General features: G+C 37.9%; 1 protein-coding gene across 3 annotated transcripts in view; it reads right to left on the bottom strand.

Annotated features, from left to right (window-relative positions):
- Positions 1-16,862, bottom strand: part of Gipc2 (GIPC PDZ domain containing family member 2) — a 91,373-nt gene that overhangs the window by 32,023 nt on the left and 42,488 nt on the right. The gene's annotated exons all lie outside the window — the stretch shown is intronic.

Genomic DNA, 16,862 nt, shown 5'->3' on the forward strand with positions numbered 1-16,862 from the left:
CATTCTCTCTTTCCATGTGTCCTTCTTCTCGCTGACATTTCTCAGATTTTTTTAGAATGGACTTTTTAAAAATACAGGTAGCAAAGTAAAGGAAGAAAACACCGATGTCACCTGCTTGAAGATGTTAGTTGTTGTCTGCTGGATCAAACAGGCAGTCAAAACATGAATGAGCCTCATAAGAACACAAGGCTGGCTCAGAACCACTCCTTTGATGAGACAGAGGACTGCATGGTGAGCCTCAGAAGTGAAATAACTGTGCCTGAAATCCTCCTGCTCTTTAGTTAAGGTGTTACATGAGAAAACCCCAACCCTGTTATTATAACTCCCTGAAATTATAGTCAAAAGTTAATGTGCATCTCTCAGGAGAAGTTTCATATCTTTAATCCAGAATGTGTTACAAAAAAAAAATTGCAAACCTCTAAACTCCAATTTGAAGAGGAAAGTGAAGGATTGCTCTTTTTGAAAAGAATGATAATAAAATATTTCAGTTTTACTCTTTTTCTTATTTTACTCTAAATATAATTCTACCATGGGAATTTGAGAAATAAAAATTATTGTTCACTTTTATGCTGGTTTATTACATATAAATTTTCCCCTAGACTTTAAAAATAGATCCTACCAACATAAAGAGATAGTAGAATGCGCCTGGCACTGGTGGCTCCTGCCTGTAATTCTAGCCACTTGGGAGGCTGAGATCAGGAGGGTCACAGTTCCAAGCCAACCCAAGCAAATAGTTCAAAAGACACCATCTCCAAAGTAATGACAGCAAAATACACTGGAGGTATATAAACAGTAGAGTGCCCACTTTGCAAGCATGAAGCCCTGAGTTCAAACGCCAGTACAACCAAAAAAAAAAAAGTTGATGGAATGTAATATTTTACCATTTCTAAAATCGAACCCTTTACACTAATAGTAATGAAAATTGTTCAATGAGGAAAAACAGATTTGAAAACCAGAAAGCTACTATATGTAGAATTATTGTTTCTCCAATTTCCTAGAATTCTAATCTTCTAACATAATTATTTTCTAGTTATGAAAATTAATGTTCATTTTATATTTGAAATTTGAAAAACACAAAAATCTGCAAGAAAAGTCTTCCATGGACTTACCACCCAAAGATAACCACTTAACATTTTGATAAACACACAATGTGAATCCTTTTTCTTCTACATTCAAAGATGGCTTTTACAAAAATGGGATGTTACTGTTTTATAATCTGTCTTTTCACTTAATCTATCACAAACATTTTTCAATATATGAGTGGAATTGCTTATCTTATGCTTAACTTATTCTGAAAACAAATCCTGACCACAATTTTGAGCATAGTTTGTTAGATACAGTTGCCTGTAATTATATGAAAATTTCCATTGAAAAAGTAGTCTGGCGGAATACTTACTAACTTCTGATTCTCTAATAGGTTACAGTATACTAATCAGTCATATTAAAGAAGCCATTTGTGTTTAGTATCATTTTTGACACCTTCATCACACTGTTAATTACTAAACTTAAGAACAGTTGAAAAGTAGAAACTACTTTGAACTCATGGCTGTTAATTCAAAATACTTCTTAAAATACATTATAGTTCTAAAAAATAAATCACTATTCACTGTAAACATCTTGGAAAATACAGTTTACAAAGTTCTTAGTATTACAGATCAAATAACTTCACTTTTCCCAGATTAAAAATGGACACATTAATAAAAATTTTTAATGTGTTTATATTAGAAAGAGTAATATTTAGATATCCAGCCAGATCTTAAATTGAAAATGCATTTGTTTCACTTTTTATTTCTCTAATACATCTAACCACTCCCCAAAAAAGGGAACCTTGCTGGTAAGAGCACCTGCCTAGCAAGAATAAGGCCCGAGTTCAAACCCCAATGCTGCCAAAAAAAAACAGAGAGAGACAGACAGAATCTGCTCTTAGTCATCTTCTGCCACAGTATCTTTGTGACAAGTGCCAAACCAATGTCAAGCTAGATAAAAGAAAGCCAAAACAAACACTACTATATATATATATATATATATATATATATATATATATATATATGTATATATATATATATATATATATAAAAGTCCTAGCACCCCCAAATTTGTCACTGCAAGCACTTTAAACTTGACCAAAAAAATATACGCGAGTGCCACTGGCAGATAAAATGCAACACATCTAAACCTGAACCTCTCTTCCTGACTTTCCCCAAAGCCATTTCCACATCCCAACTACCTCATTTCTAATTATAGCATCATTGTTTTCCTGGTCTCCAAGGACAGAAATCCTGGGAGTATCATTTGCTTCTGAAGCTTCTCTCCTCTCCCCTTTACCCGAGAGTCATTAGTCCACCTCCTACACCCCTGTTTCTACTCTTGCAATATTACTCAGGTTTTTTTCTCTCCTTGAAATTCTCACGTCTGCCCTTATCATTTCCTCTTAAATTGTTACAATAATATCTTACATGATCTATTCTTAGTTAAAGATAGCCATATTGGTCTTCCAGGCATAATTCCCAAAAACATGCCTCATCATTTCATTCTTCAGTTCCAATATCCAATAATCCCCTTTCACTCTCTAAAACAAGCTTGGGCACCCCACTTAGTTTTCAGAGCTCTTATTAATATGGCCCTAAACTGCTTTTGTAGCCTGATTAGCTACAGTTCCTGCAGAGCTTGACTCATGGCTTCCCTAAACTCTTCCCCCAGGAAACCCCCCTTCCTTGTATGTAACTTCCATCCCATCCTCCAAGGCCAAGTTCAAGTGCAATTTTCTTCAGGAGTCGTTCTCACCTATTCCAGCCTACTCATGTTTTTCCTCTCTGAATTTACATAGGCATGTAAATTTCCATAGTGGGTTTTTAATTTGACTCCACAATTCTAAATGTAAGAAATATCAAATTAAATCAGTTCTTGAGCAGAAATTCAAGAACTGAATTTCACAGTGAGAAATTTCATCTTGGTTTTGTTTTGGCAATCTTTCTCTCCCTCCCAAGGTCCAGAGGGCTAAAGCTACACTTAACCCATCATGGACCCTACTCTACCCTAAAGCTCTATGTTTAAGTCAGGGTGTCCACTTGCAGGCCATACCCAGGATGAGTGAGGGCTTTCACCTCAGACAGGAAGTCCACACACCATAAGGCTCTACTATCCCTACTTCATCTAGCAGACATCCCATTACCTCTCATGGGAAAGCCGGAGCTGCCATAAGCCATCTGTTTGGGAAAATTCCTTTCCAATCTTACTTCTCCCAGCCCATCACTCTCTAAACCCTAGTAGACCTCCCAATAATGAATAAGTCAGCTCTCCAAAGAATTGCACTTTGTTTAAATTTGCATTGCAGTAACATATGATGTTGAGTTTTATGTCTTGGAGCAAACAGGAAAGTAGTCCTATCTCTGCACTTCCAGTCTACCTCAGTGACCTCACTGAGTTATTTAACTGCCCAGGGCCTCAATTTACTTACCCGGAAAAAAAAAAAAAACCCTCATTTGAATGGCACAAGGATTAAATCAGGCCACAATAATACTAGTCCTAGTGACAATGGCTTACGTGTATGTGGCCAGCAATATTCTAAGCACTCTACAAATATTAACTCATTTAATCCTCATAATACTTTATGGGTTAATAAACTGGCATTGACCAGTTAAGTAACACCCAATATCACAGAGCTGATAAGCAGTAAAGAATCAAACCCAAGGAGTCTGGCTCAGAATCTATGCTCTTTTATCACTACACTAAATTACTTCTAATCAGTGTTCAAAAATTGTAGCTAGTTTTGTTAATAGGATTACTTGACTTTTAGCATGTTTACCTCTTGATACAAATGTGAGCTCCTTGAGGACAACAAACATACTGACTCACCAAAACAGTGAGAAACAGCTGGCTTGGAGGCTGACAGCATAGATGAAAGCAGACTTACTTCCTCACTAGCTATGACCTTGGGCAAGTTACTTCAAGTTTAGGATAGTTGTGAGGACTAAACGACTTCTTGTTTAAAACACACTTAGAAAAGTGAATGGCCGCTACCATTGTGCTATGTTGATTTATCACATGATTTGATATGAGATGTGACATTAGCATCTGTCTTTGCAGAATCTGAAACATCACCAGAGTTCTGAACAAACATTTGCTAATTGTGAACTCGTTACATTGCTCTTCCAATTTCATGTGGGTTTCTCTCCTTTCTAAAACTACTCCTTAAAGAAAAGGGTATACCTTCATACCCATAGTACAGCTTGAATATTCCTTATCTGAAATGCTTGGGACCAGAAATGTTTCAGATTTGGGGACATTTGTAGATATACGTAATAAGATATGTTGGGGGCGGGGCCTAAGTTTACACACAAAACACACTTTTATAAAATATTTTTGACTACAGGCCATCACATGAGGTTAGGTGTGGAATTTTCCTCTCATGGCCTCGGGCCCAGTGCTCAAAAAGTTTCCGACCTGAGAACATTTCAGAGCTTGGATTATTTTATTAGGAGGCCAAACCTGTGATAATAACAGTTAACTTTTATTGAAGGATTACTATGTACCAGGGACTGTTCTATGGGTTTTTGCTTGTGTGTTTGTTTCATGTTCTGAATCATTTAATCCTTCAACAACTTGATGTGGTAAAAGCTATTATCATTTTTACTTTTTGTATGAGCAAACCAAGGCACAGAAAGGCTAAGTAACTTACACACTATCACACAGCCAGCACCTGGCAGAGCCTGCATACTTCACCACTACATTTCATCTCTTTGTAACTCCTTTTATATTCTCCAGCATATTTTGTAGAATTTAGACAATATGAAAAGGTATCAGATATATTTGTTAATGGAAACCTTTTTACTAGAAATAGCATGAACACAAAAGTATTTTTAAATGTTTGAAAAATCTGTCTAAAAAGTCATATAAAAATTAAAAGCCAAATTTTATCTTCTAATGTCAAATAGACTTTAGCCTTTGAAATGAGTACATCAGTTAAGCTGAGTCAGGAAGACAAGGTCCGAGATTTCCAGCTGTGAATGACTCAAAGGACTAAAACGCACTTTACATACTTAACATCCTATTCTGATGGATACACAGCACAGCAATGAAGCCTCTAAAAGGAGACGAAACAAATCTGTTACAAAATCTAACCCCCCAAACAAATCTCTGAGGAAGTAAGCTTTTTCTTTCAACTCCCTTTCTGATTATGAAAACAGAACTATTTCAAATCTCCTTCCACAAATCTCCTTTCATAAAGGACGAAGTCATAAATTCTCCAGGCTAAATGAAGTCAAGATTCATTTAAACAAAACAGAATCAAATCTTCATAGTTTCAATAGTTATTTTTCTACAGTTAAAAGGTCTCCTAGGAAACTGAACAAGTTGAACTGGTCCAGTCTTAATTTTTTAAATGGAAGAGTAGATTTTCATAGCCTTGGGAAAATCTAGGTTTACAGGGCAAACTGAAGGGTTGAGCTCATTGTAGAAAAATGTTCCCTTTCACTGTCAAAAGGGGAAAGGAAGTGAGCCATGCCCTAAAAAAATACCTCTAGAGACATTCCAGCTGATACTTGATAAGGCCTGGGAAAACTGCCCTCAACTCCCAGCTGGAAGAGGACTGGATCAGACAGCAGCTGACCAGGGGAAACCATAGTAGGTATGGGAAAGATTTCCCAGGGAACTACAAACTTTCAATAGGGAAGTCATCTAAACTAGTGACTTTCAAATATTTTTCTGCTGAGATTCACAGTAAGAAATAAAAATGTGATTTTGTAAGACATAAATGTATACCAACATACCTACAGAAGTGAAACATACAATCATTCATAACAATACTGACAATATATAAAGCACTATGATATTTTCAGCTTTATTCTACTTACTGTTCTAAACATACTGGGTGAGACCCACTGATTGGAAAACAATCATTTAAATTCTGGCCATCACAAGAGATCCAGGGCCTTTATTCCTCCCTTAGAGCCCCAAAGCCAACTTGGGAATGCTGCAAAGAAGCACCTGTTCTTGGAACAAATGACTTGTTCTTGTGTGCTTCGATAAAGGTCACCCACCAGGTCATCTCCTCCATGTCTGGCTAGTCCTCAGTATGCTGGCTCCTCCACTTTCTACTTCTTAATGCTGATATTCCTTGCAGCTCTGTTTTTAGTCCTTTTATCATTCAGAGTGATGTGATCTGTTTCCATGGCTTCCACTACCAATGAAGGACAATTACTCATAAATCTTATCCTCTAGTCTCTAATTCTCAACACCCATTCACCTCACACATTCCAACTGAATTGTCCCGCAGATTTCAAACTCATTAGATCCAAAACCATACTTATCATGGCTCTTCCCTGTACCCTTACCCAAATCTTTTCCAGCCTTCTTCATCTCAAGGAATGGCACTGCACTCCATTTCTCACCCAAGCCACAAATCTGTGGGTCATTATCTGCCATCTCTCGTTCCATAACCTCTATATCCAATGGGTTTACTTAGTCAATCTTCTTAATATTCAGCAGTACGCAGTTAAATGCTTATCAGGTCTCCGATATTAAAAAAAAAAAATTCTGACTTGGACTAGGAATGTAGCTCAGTGGTTGAGCATTTGCCAAGCATGCAAAAGGCCCCTGGATTGATCCCTAGCACTAGCGGGAAAGTACTGACTTCTAGTGCTTATCTATTTCTATCATGTATATACTCTACTGTAATCAATCAAGCAACCAACCTGATGTCCCAAGATGGGGTTGGGAAGAGATGTGTACAAATGGTTCTAGCACACCACTATCTATTCCCCAAACCACTTCTTTCCATGCCCCACTGGCATACCTTAATTCAGGATTCCATCTTTTCTCTCCTAGCTAATACAATATAATCTTTAGGATCTCCTGACCTCTATCTCATATCCCTCTCCTTTATCTAACATAGTCTCCAAAATATCCTTCCAAAACCAAGGCTTATCATGTTACTCCCTGCCTAAACACTTCATTGCTTCTCTGCTGCCTTTCTCTTTGTCTTCATAGTCAAGGTCCTTGATAATTTGATCTCTACTGACCCTTGAGCTTTATCTCTTGTATCACCTCCATCTATAACTTCTATACCAAAAACACTAGCATTCAGGGCCTCCCCAAATATATGCTATCCCATACCGTACTTATTCCATTTCCATATCCTAGAACAATGTTCCCCAATTTGTCCCCTGAGCAAGTACCTCTTCATCTTTTCAGATTCAGCTCAAATCTCTTTTCCTGAACTCCTTATGTTAACTTGATACCTCCCACTTTTACACTTGCAGTACATTTTAGCATTCTCACACCCTTTATAGAATTAACTGCTCTTTTTTTTTTTTTCACTTAAGCAAAAGCTAGATTTTATGAAGGTAGAATTAATCATAAAGCAATAGTACAACCCCAGGGGAAACAGGGCCAGCAGCTTCACCAAGCAGTCAAGTGTATGGAACCTGAGCCTCAGTCATTTTTATGGATAAGGATTTCATGATTCTGCTAAGGATGTGTACATAATTGTAGAGTTTTACAAGAAATGGGAGGATATTTCAAGAACCAACTAATGGGTTAATTTCTTTTCATATCCATCTCTTCTCACTAGACATGAGCTTCTAAATCAAGATTTTATGCAGCATGTACCAAGCATGGTGATGGTATACAGGGTCCACCCTAATGACCTCATTTTAACTTAATTACCTATCTCCAAATACAGTCTCATCTTGAGGTATGAATTTTGAAGAACATAATTTAGTAGGAGACAATGGTCCCAATACATGGATAGAGTAAAATTAAAAGTCAAGAGAAAATCAACACTGCTCTGCCTAAAGAACAAGCTGCAATGGCTTAGGAGAAATGGTAAAATGAATATCTGCTACTTTTTTTCCTACTCAAGAAAAAAACGAAGAAACTCCCTCTCACAGTTCTAGTTGATTTTTTTTTTTTTTTTTTTTTGGGTGGGACTGGGGTTTGAACTCAGGGTTTTACACTTACAAACCAGATACTCTACCACTTAAGCCACACCTCCAGCCCATTTTTTGCTCTGGTTATTTTGGAGATGGGGTCTCTCAACTACTTGCTTCAGTTGGCCTCCAACTGCAATCCTCCAGATCTTAGTCTCCCAAGTAGCTAGAATTACAGGTGTGAGTCACCAGTGCCCATTGTTCTGTGTGATCTTGGTGGGCCTATCAGTCATGTAGCCTGCCTTCCCCACTGTCAACATGGACATATAATCTAATCAACTCTCTCCTCCCTCTTAGGAATTTGAATCCCAGGTAGAGTGACACGAAAACAGAAAATAAATGGAGGGAGAAGGATTCCAAGATGGCAGCTAGAGGGAAGAAGCAGAAAGCGAGCCTCCTATAGTAAAATCTTGGAGAGATGCCGGAGACACACTTTGCAGGCATAATCACTGAGAAAAGACATAACTTTGACCCCTCCACACCTCCAGCAGGAGCAGAGAATCTCCACTTCACGTTAAACAGAGAAACAAGGAGGGCCCCCCGGGCCGCCAGTTGCCGGCGCCCAGACGGCTTGGGAAGAGGCGGACCAGCTTACTGTCCATTAGTACACTAATGCTCCCTGTTTATACCTTTGAAACTCTCTTGTCTGAAACCTTGTTCTGATGTCTCCCTCTTGTCTGTGTATTTGTTTTCCCCTTTTCTTTAACTTCTTGCTTTCCATCTCCGCTCACCCTTCCATTCTAAATATTACCATTGCTATTATTACAAGCTAGAAAATACTTAATTGCACACAGTACAGGGACAGTAACAACACCAAAGACAATAACGGGAAGACAGAAAAAACAGGGAAACCACTTTCCCCACAGCAAAAAGTTAGTACAGGAACCAGAGGGGAATGAAGAAAACAGAAACTCAGATCTAGACTCCAACAAAATGAAGATAAACTATGCCAAAGGACCCAATGAAGCCCACAAGAATAATTTAAAAGAAGACATACTACAAGTACTCAATGAGAATTTTATAGAGATGATACTGGATAGGGTCAACCAAAATGTACAGGAGACACTCAAGAAATTCCAAGACAACAAAAATAGACAACTTGAGAAAGCAAAAGAAGAAATAAAGGAAACCATAGAAGCACTGTATAAATACCAAAGTGAAAGAGAAAAAATGATGAATAAACGGATGAATGAACTCAGGACAAAAATTGACAACATTAAAGAAGAAAACAGCCAGGATATGGAAAAGCTCAGAAAAAAGAACGAAACAGAAGTGCAAAACAAAACGGAAGGCCAATCCAGCAGAATAGAACAAACAGAAGACAGAATCTCAGAACTTGAAGATGAAATATTAATCAAAGGAAAAACTGAAGAACTATTAAACAACTCAAGACCTGTGAAAAGAAAATGCAAGAACTCACTGACTCCATCAAAAGACCAAACTTGAGAATCATGGGCATCAAAGAAGGAGAAGAGGTGCAAGCGAAGGAAATGCGTAATCTATTCAACAAAATAATAACGGAAAATTTCCCAAATCTAGAGAAAGATATTCCCATACAGATGCAAGAGGCCTCAAGGACACCAAACAGACCAGATCAAAATAGAACTACTCCACAACATATCATCATTAAAACAACAAGTTCAGAAACTAAGGAAAGAATACTGAAGGCTGTAAGAGAGAAAAAACAAGTAACATACAAAGGTAAGCCCATCAAAATCACAGCAGACTTCTCAACAGAAACATGAAAAGCAAGAAGAGCGTGGGGTGAGATCTTCTGGGCACTGAATGAAAATAACTTCAACCCCAGGATACTCTACCCAGCAAAACTATCATTCAAAATAAATGGAGCAATAAAAGTCTTCCATGATAAGCAGAAACTAAAACAATATGTGACCACAAAGCTACCACTACTAAAGATTCTGCAAGGGATTCTGCACACAGAAAGTGAAACCCAACTTAACCATGAAAAGACAGGCAGCACCAAACCACAGGAAAAGAAAAAGCAAGACAGTAGAGAGTAACCTCAACTAAGGTACACACAATCAAACCTTCAAACAACTAAGACAACTAAATGACAGGAATTACCACATACCTATCAGTACTAACGCTTAATGTTAACGGACTTAATTCACCCAGCAAAAGGCACCGCTTGACAATATGGATTAAAAAGGAAGATCCAACAATTTGTTGCTTACAGGAGACCCATCTCACTGACAGAAATAAGCATAGGCTTAGGATGAAGGCTGGAAGAAGATTTACCAAGCCAATGGCCCCCGAAAACAGGCAGGAGTAGCAATACTTATCTTTGACAAAGTAGACTTCAAACCTACATCGATCAAACAAGATAAAGAAGGACATTCCATACTAATAAAAGGGGAAATAGACCAAAAGGAAATAATAATCATCAATCTGTATGCACCCAATGTCAACGCACCCAATTTCATCAAACATACCCTGAAAGACCTAAAAGCATATATAAACGCCAACACAGTGGTTGTGGGAGACTTTAACATCCCATTATCATCAATAGATAGGTCATCCAAACAAAAAATCAATAAAGAAATCCAAGACCTAAAATATGCAATAGATCAAATGGACCTAGTTGATGCCTACAGAACATTTCATCCAACCTCTACACAATATACATTCTTCTCAGCAGCCCATGGAACCTTCTCCAAAATAGATCATATCCTAGGGCACAAAGCAAGCCTCAGCAAATATAAGAAAATAGAAATTATACCGTGCATACTATCTGATCACAATGCAGTAAAAGTAGAACTCAACAACAAAAGTAAAGACAAAAAACATGCAAACTGCTGGAAACTAAATAACTCATTACTTAATGAAGAATGGATCATCGATGAAATAAAAGAGGAAATTTAAAAGTTCCTGGAACTCAATGAAAATGAAAACACAACCTACCAGAGCCTAAGGGACACAGCTAACGCAGTCCTGAGAGGAAAGTTTATAGCCATGAGTGCATATATTAAAAAGATTGAAAGATCCCAAATCAATGACCTATACATCTCAAACTCCTAGAAAAACAAGAACAAGCAAATCCCAAAACAAATAGGAGAGAAATAATAAAAATAAGAGCTGAAATCAACAAAATAGAAACCAAAGAAAACCATACAAAGAATTAATGAAACAGAAAGTTGGTGCTTTGAAAAAATAAACAAGATCGATAGACCCCTGGCAAACCTGACTAAAATGAGGAGAGAAAAAACCCAAATTAGTAGAATCAAGAATGCAAAAGGGGAGATAACAACAAACACCATGGAAATCCAGGAAATCATCAGAGACTACTTTGAGAACCCATATTCAAATAAATTTGAAAATCTTAAAGAAACAGACAGATTTCTAGATACATATGATCATCCAAAACTGAACCAAGAGGAAATTAATCACCTGAATAGACCTACAACACAAAATGAAATTGAAGCAGCAATCAAGAGTATCCCCATGAAGAAAAGTCCAGGACCTGAAGGATTCTCTGCTGAATTCTATCAGACCTTTAAAGAAGAACTGATACCAACCCTCCTTAAACTGTTCCATGAAATAGAAAGGGAAGGAAAACTGCCAAACACATTTTATGAAGCCAGTACTACACTTATCCCAAAACCAGGCAAAGACACCTCCAAAAAAAGGAGAACTATAGGCCAATCTCCTTAATGAACATTGACGCAAAAATCCTCAACAAAATAATGGCAAACCGAATTCAACAACACATCAAAAGGATTATTCACCACAACCAAGTAGGCTCCATCCCAAGGATGCAGGGGTGGTTCAACATACGAAAATCAATAAATTGTAATAAACCACATTAACAGAAGCAAAGATAAAAACCGCTTGATCATCTCAATAGATGCAGAAAAGCCTTTGATAAGATCCAACATCATTTCATGATAAAAGCTCTAAGAAAACTAGGAATAGAAGGAAAGTTCCTCAACATTATAAAAGCTATATATGACAAACCTACAGCCAGTATTATACTTAAAGGAGAAAAACTGAAACCATTCCCTCTAAAATCAGGAACCAGACAAGGATGCCCACTACCTCCACTCCTATTCAACATAGTACTGGAATTCCTAGCCAGAGCAATTAGGCAAGAAGAAGGAATAAAAGGAATACAAATAGGTAAAGAAACTGTCAAAATATCCCTATTTGCAGACGACATGATCCTATACCTTAAAACCCAAAAAACTCTAATCAGAAGCTTCTAGAAATCATCAATAGCTATAGCAAACTGAAAAAGAATGTATGAAAACAATTCCATTTACAATAGCCTCAAAAAAAATCAAATACCTAGGTGCAAACCTAACAAAAGATGTGAAAGACCTCTACAAGGAAAGCTATACACTTCTGAAGAAAGAGATTAAGGAAGACTATAGAAAGTGGAGAGCTCTCCCATGCTCATGGATTGGTAGAATCAACATAGTAAAAATGTCGATACTCCCAAAAGTAATCTACATGTTTAATGCAATTCCCATCAAAATTTCAATGACATTCATTAAAGAGATTGAAAAAATCTACTGTGAAATTTATATGGAAACACAAGAGGCCACGAATAGCCAAGGCAATACTCAGTCAAAAGAACAATGCTGGAGGTATCACAATACCTGACTTCAAACTATATTACAAAGCAATAACAATAAAAACAGCATGGTACTGGCACAAAAACAGACATGAACACCAGTGGAACAGAACAGAGGACACAGATATGAAGCCACACAACTATAACCAACTTGTCTTTGACAAAGGAGCTAAAAATATACGATGGAGAAATAGCAGCCTCTTCAACAAAAACTGCTGGGAAAACTGGTTAGCAGTCTGCAAAAAACTGAAACTAGATCCATGTATATCACCCTATAACAAGATTAACTCAAAATGGATCAGGATCTTAATATCAGACCACAAACTCTAAAGCTGATACAGGAAAGAGTAGGAAATACTCTGGAGTTAGTAGGTATAGGTAAGAACTTTCTCAATGGAACCCCAGAAGCACAGCAACTAAGAGATAGCATAGATAAATGGGACCCCATAAAACTAAAAAGCTTCTGTTCATCAAAAGAAATGGTCTCTAAACTGAAGAGAACACCCACAGAGTGGGACAAAATATTTGCCAGCTATACATCAGACAAAGGACTGATAACCAGAATATATAGGGAACTTAAAAAACTAAATTCTCCCAAAACTAATGAACCAATAAAGAAATGGGCAAGTGAACTAAACAGAACTTTCTCAAAAGAAGAAATTCAAATGGCCAAAAAACACATGAAAAAATGCTCACCATCCCTAGCAATAAAGGAAATGCAAATTAAAACCACGCTAAGATTCCACCTCACCCCTGTTAGAATAGCCATCATAAGCAACACTACCAACAATAGGTGTTGGCGAGGATGCGGGGAAAAAGGAACCCTCTTACACTGTTGGTGGGAATGTAAACAAGTACAACCACTCTGGAAAAAAATTTGGAGGCTACTTAAAAAGCTAGACATTGATCTACCATTTGATCCAGCAATACCACTAATACCACTCTTGGGGATATACCCAAAAGACTGTGACACAGGTTACTCCAGAGGCACCTGCACACCCATGTTTATTGTGGCACTATTCACAATAGCCAAGTTATGGAAACAGCCAAGATGCCCCAGCACTGACAAATGGATTAAGAAAATGTGGTATCTATACACAATGGAATTCTATGCAGCCATGAAGAAGAACAAAATGTTATCATTCGCTGGTAAATGGATGGAATTGGAGAACATCATTCTGAGTGAGGTTAGCCTGGCCCAAAAGACCAAAAATCATATGTTCTCCCTCATATGTGGACATTAGATCAAGGGCAAACACAACTATGGGATTGGACTTTGAGCACATGATAAAAGTGAGAGCGCACATGATAAAAGCGAGAGCATACAAGGGAGGGGTGAGGATAGGTAAGACACCTAAAAAACTAGCTAGCATTTGTTGCCCTTAACGCAGAGAAACTAAAGCAGATACCTTAAAAGCAACTGAGGCCAATAGGAAAAGGGGACCAGGAACTAGAGAAAAGGTGAGATCAAAAAGAATTAACCTAGAAGGTAACACACACGCGTAGGAAATCAATGTGAGTCAATGCCCTGTATAGCTATCCTTATCTCAACCAGCAAAAACCCTTGTTCCTTCCTATTATTGCTTATACTCTCTCTACAACAAAATTAGAAATAAGGGCAAAATAGTTTCTGCTGGGTATTGAGGGGGTGGGGAGGAGAGGGAGGGGGCGGAGTGGGTGGTAAGGGAGGGGGTGGGGGCAGGGGGGAGAAATGACCCAAGCCTTGTATGCACATATGAATAATAAAGGGGGAAAAAAAAAAGAGACTTGCAAAAGTTAAAAAAAAAAAAAAAAAAAAGAAAAAGAAAAGAAATGGAGGAAGTGCATTAAAGCCAGTGCCATTATAGGTTCTGGGTACACACATCCCTGAAGGCTTCTGAACTTCCCAAGGTTGATCAATTCTGTCTTTGTTTGAGACCTAGCTGGCAGACTTTCAACAAATGCCTTGTCCTTTAATCAGACAGTGTTTATTATATAGATATCAAAGAATTTTTTATCATTTTTACATCTACTTACATGTATATACATAATTTGGGTCACATACATCCCCAGGAGCAAAGAATCTTGACACATGTTCTGGTTCCTAGAAATGGGGTGGGGAAATGATAGACCTAAAATATGGGAATGGTAACAGACTTTAAGGATTCTCCTATCTACCACAGACAGTTGTGCTCATAGTCCTTGTTACACCATTGCAAAGCAATGCACACAGGTATTTTAGGATACAGTCTATGTGCCCTTCTTGCCTAAATCTTTAGGGAAGTTAGTAGAAAAAAATGTCAAAATATGACAGTGTGTGTTCATTTCTGACAGCTTTTAGTAAGATCCTAGAAATGACTTGGCTTCAGCCAAAGTGGACTACATGAATATGGAGAAAATTCTGACTCACTTAGACTGGCCCTTTATCCTAGTAGAAATTCAAGATGACATTGAATCAGATAATCATGAGGGACCATAAAATTTGATTTCTCAGGCAAGTATGTTGCTTCACAGCTATAATCCCAGCACTTGGGAGGCTGAAGCAGGAGGATCACAAGTTCAAGGCAAGCCTGGTTACAAAACAAGTTTGAAACCACCCTGGGCTATATAATGAGACCCTGCTCAATGAAAAAAATAATAATAAAAGAATGAAATTTGAATTCTTGGCCCTGAGTCAATGATAATGTTAGCAAACACAGGAAGAAAGAAAGGAAATATAGCAAAAGATAAGATTAGAACCAAGAGAATTAGGGGAAGTCTATCAAAGTTGGTACCTCTAAGAACCTCCCAGTACAAACTGGTAAAGGGCTAAGCCCTAGGATAAAGCCAAAGAATAAGGAAAAAACTAACTTTGCCTCCATCTCAGGGAAAAAAAGAAAAAAGCAGCAAAATTAAGGGTTAGAGGGTGGGCAGAACGACAAGACATACTTCTTAGAGAGAAACCCCCAGACTAGGGTCCAAAGTAAAGGATCAACCAAGGAGTAGAGCAGCAATTTGGAAAATAAAATTCTATCACCGCTCCTATCAAATCTCCAAGTACGCTAATCCACAACCCTAAAAGAATTTGAGATGCTGAAATAATATACCACTATCAAAAATCCTACCCAGGGTGCTTTTCAAATGTGTCCATGGAATTCAAGAGGCAAAAAGAGAGCAAGTTCAAGAGAAGCTAGGCACAAAGTAAAGTATATTAACTACCACACATCTCTGATGTTGAAGGGGGAAAAAAATCTAATCACAGAACAATAATAGCTAAACACAACAACTCTGTAACACTCAAAACTATCAGCAACCTAGCACCCAATCAGCAAAAGATTTAGATGCATACACGGGGGGGGGGGGGGAGCAAACAGAAAAAGATTAACCCTGGAAAAGAGATTAAGTGTTAGAAATAAATTTAGGAAGAAACTATATTTCTTGAGTTGCACTAAGAGAACAGCTTTGATTTACAAAGAGTCTAGATCAAATAAGAATGTTTATTTTAAACCACCTACTCCCTATCAGTTTATACACCATGCTGACTGGAGAGGTAGACTACCAAACAGAGCCATTTGAAAAGGAGCTGCTGGAAAGAAGCCTGAGTGTGCTTGCCTTCCTCTGTGAGAAGTGAGGGCAGACACCATACTATGCCAAGAGACTCATGGCAGCTCCTGTGGTAAGAACTAGAGCGGCCCTGCCAGCAGCACCACTGGCATGAGCATCCTTTTCTTACATCTTCCGTGGACCTCTGTCTCTCACAAGCAACGTAACCTACACTGTGTTTCCATCCAATAGCACAGAACCACTGGAGACAGAGAAAATTTCACAGTTCTTACAGATGTGGCTAGAATCTGTCACTTACTAAGAGAGGGAAAATGTAATTCCTCAGAATTATAAACACATTCTCCCATCATTTTCATTAACTGCCTTAAGAAAATAGCATTAAAGACAAACTACAAGTATATTTGTGTGCTGTGAGAAAAGGAAAAAACATAGGGTGGGTGGGGTCATGGATGAGTAAAGCCAGGCCTGGAATGATCCTGCTAAAGATATTTTAACACTGATGAACATGAGGCCTTCATTTGGCTTATTAAAACAGTGCTGGGTAGTGAGAGAAGCTGGCACATTCTCATGGAGATGAGATGGCCCTGGAGGTTTGAACAACAGTTGGAATACAGCTGCCATGACTCAAACCAGGCAAGTACAGATGTCATACCAAAGAGGGAGTGATTTCATACCATTCCATCCTGCCAAATTCAAAACACCAGCACAGGTGAAAGAGGTCTTTGAAATAGACTAGATAACTATTTTAAACACTAGTTTTGAGTGTAACTAAAATTTTTTGGTGGTGAGATCCCTAAACAATAGTTATTATGGTTTAA

Source organism: Castor canadensis, chromosome 7, assembly GCF_047511655.1.
Source record: "Castor canadensis chromosome 7, mCasCan1.hap1v2, whole genome shotgun sequence".
In the NCBI taxonomy this organism is placed as follows: domain Eukaryota; kingdom Metazoa; phylum Chordata; class Mammalia; order Rodentia; family Castoridae; genus Castor; species Castor canadensis.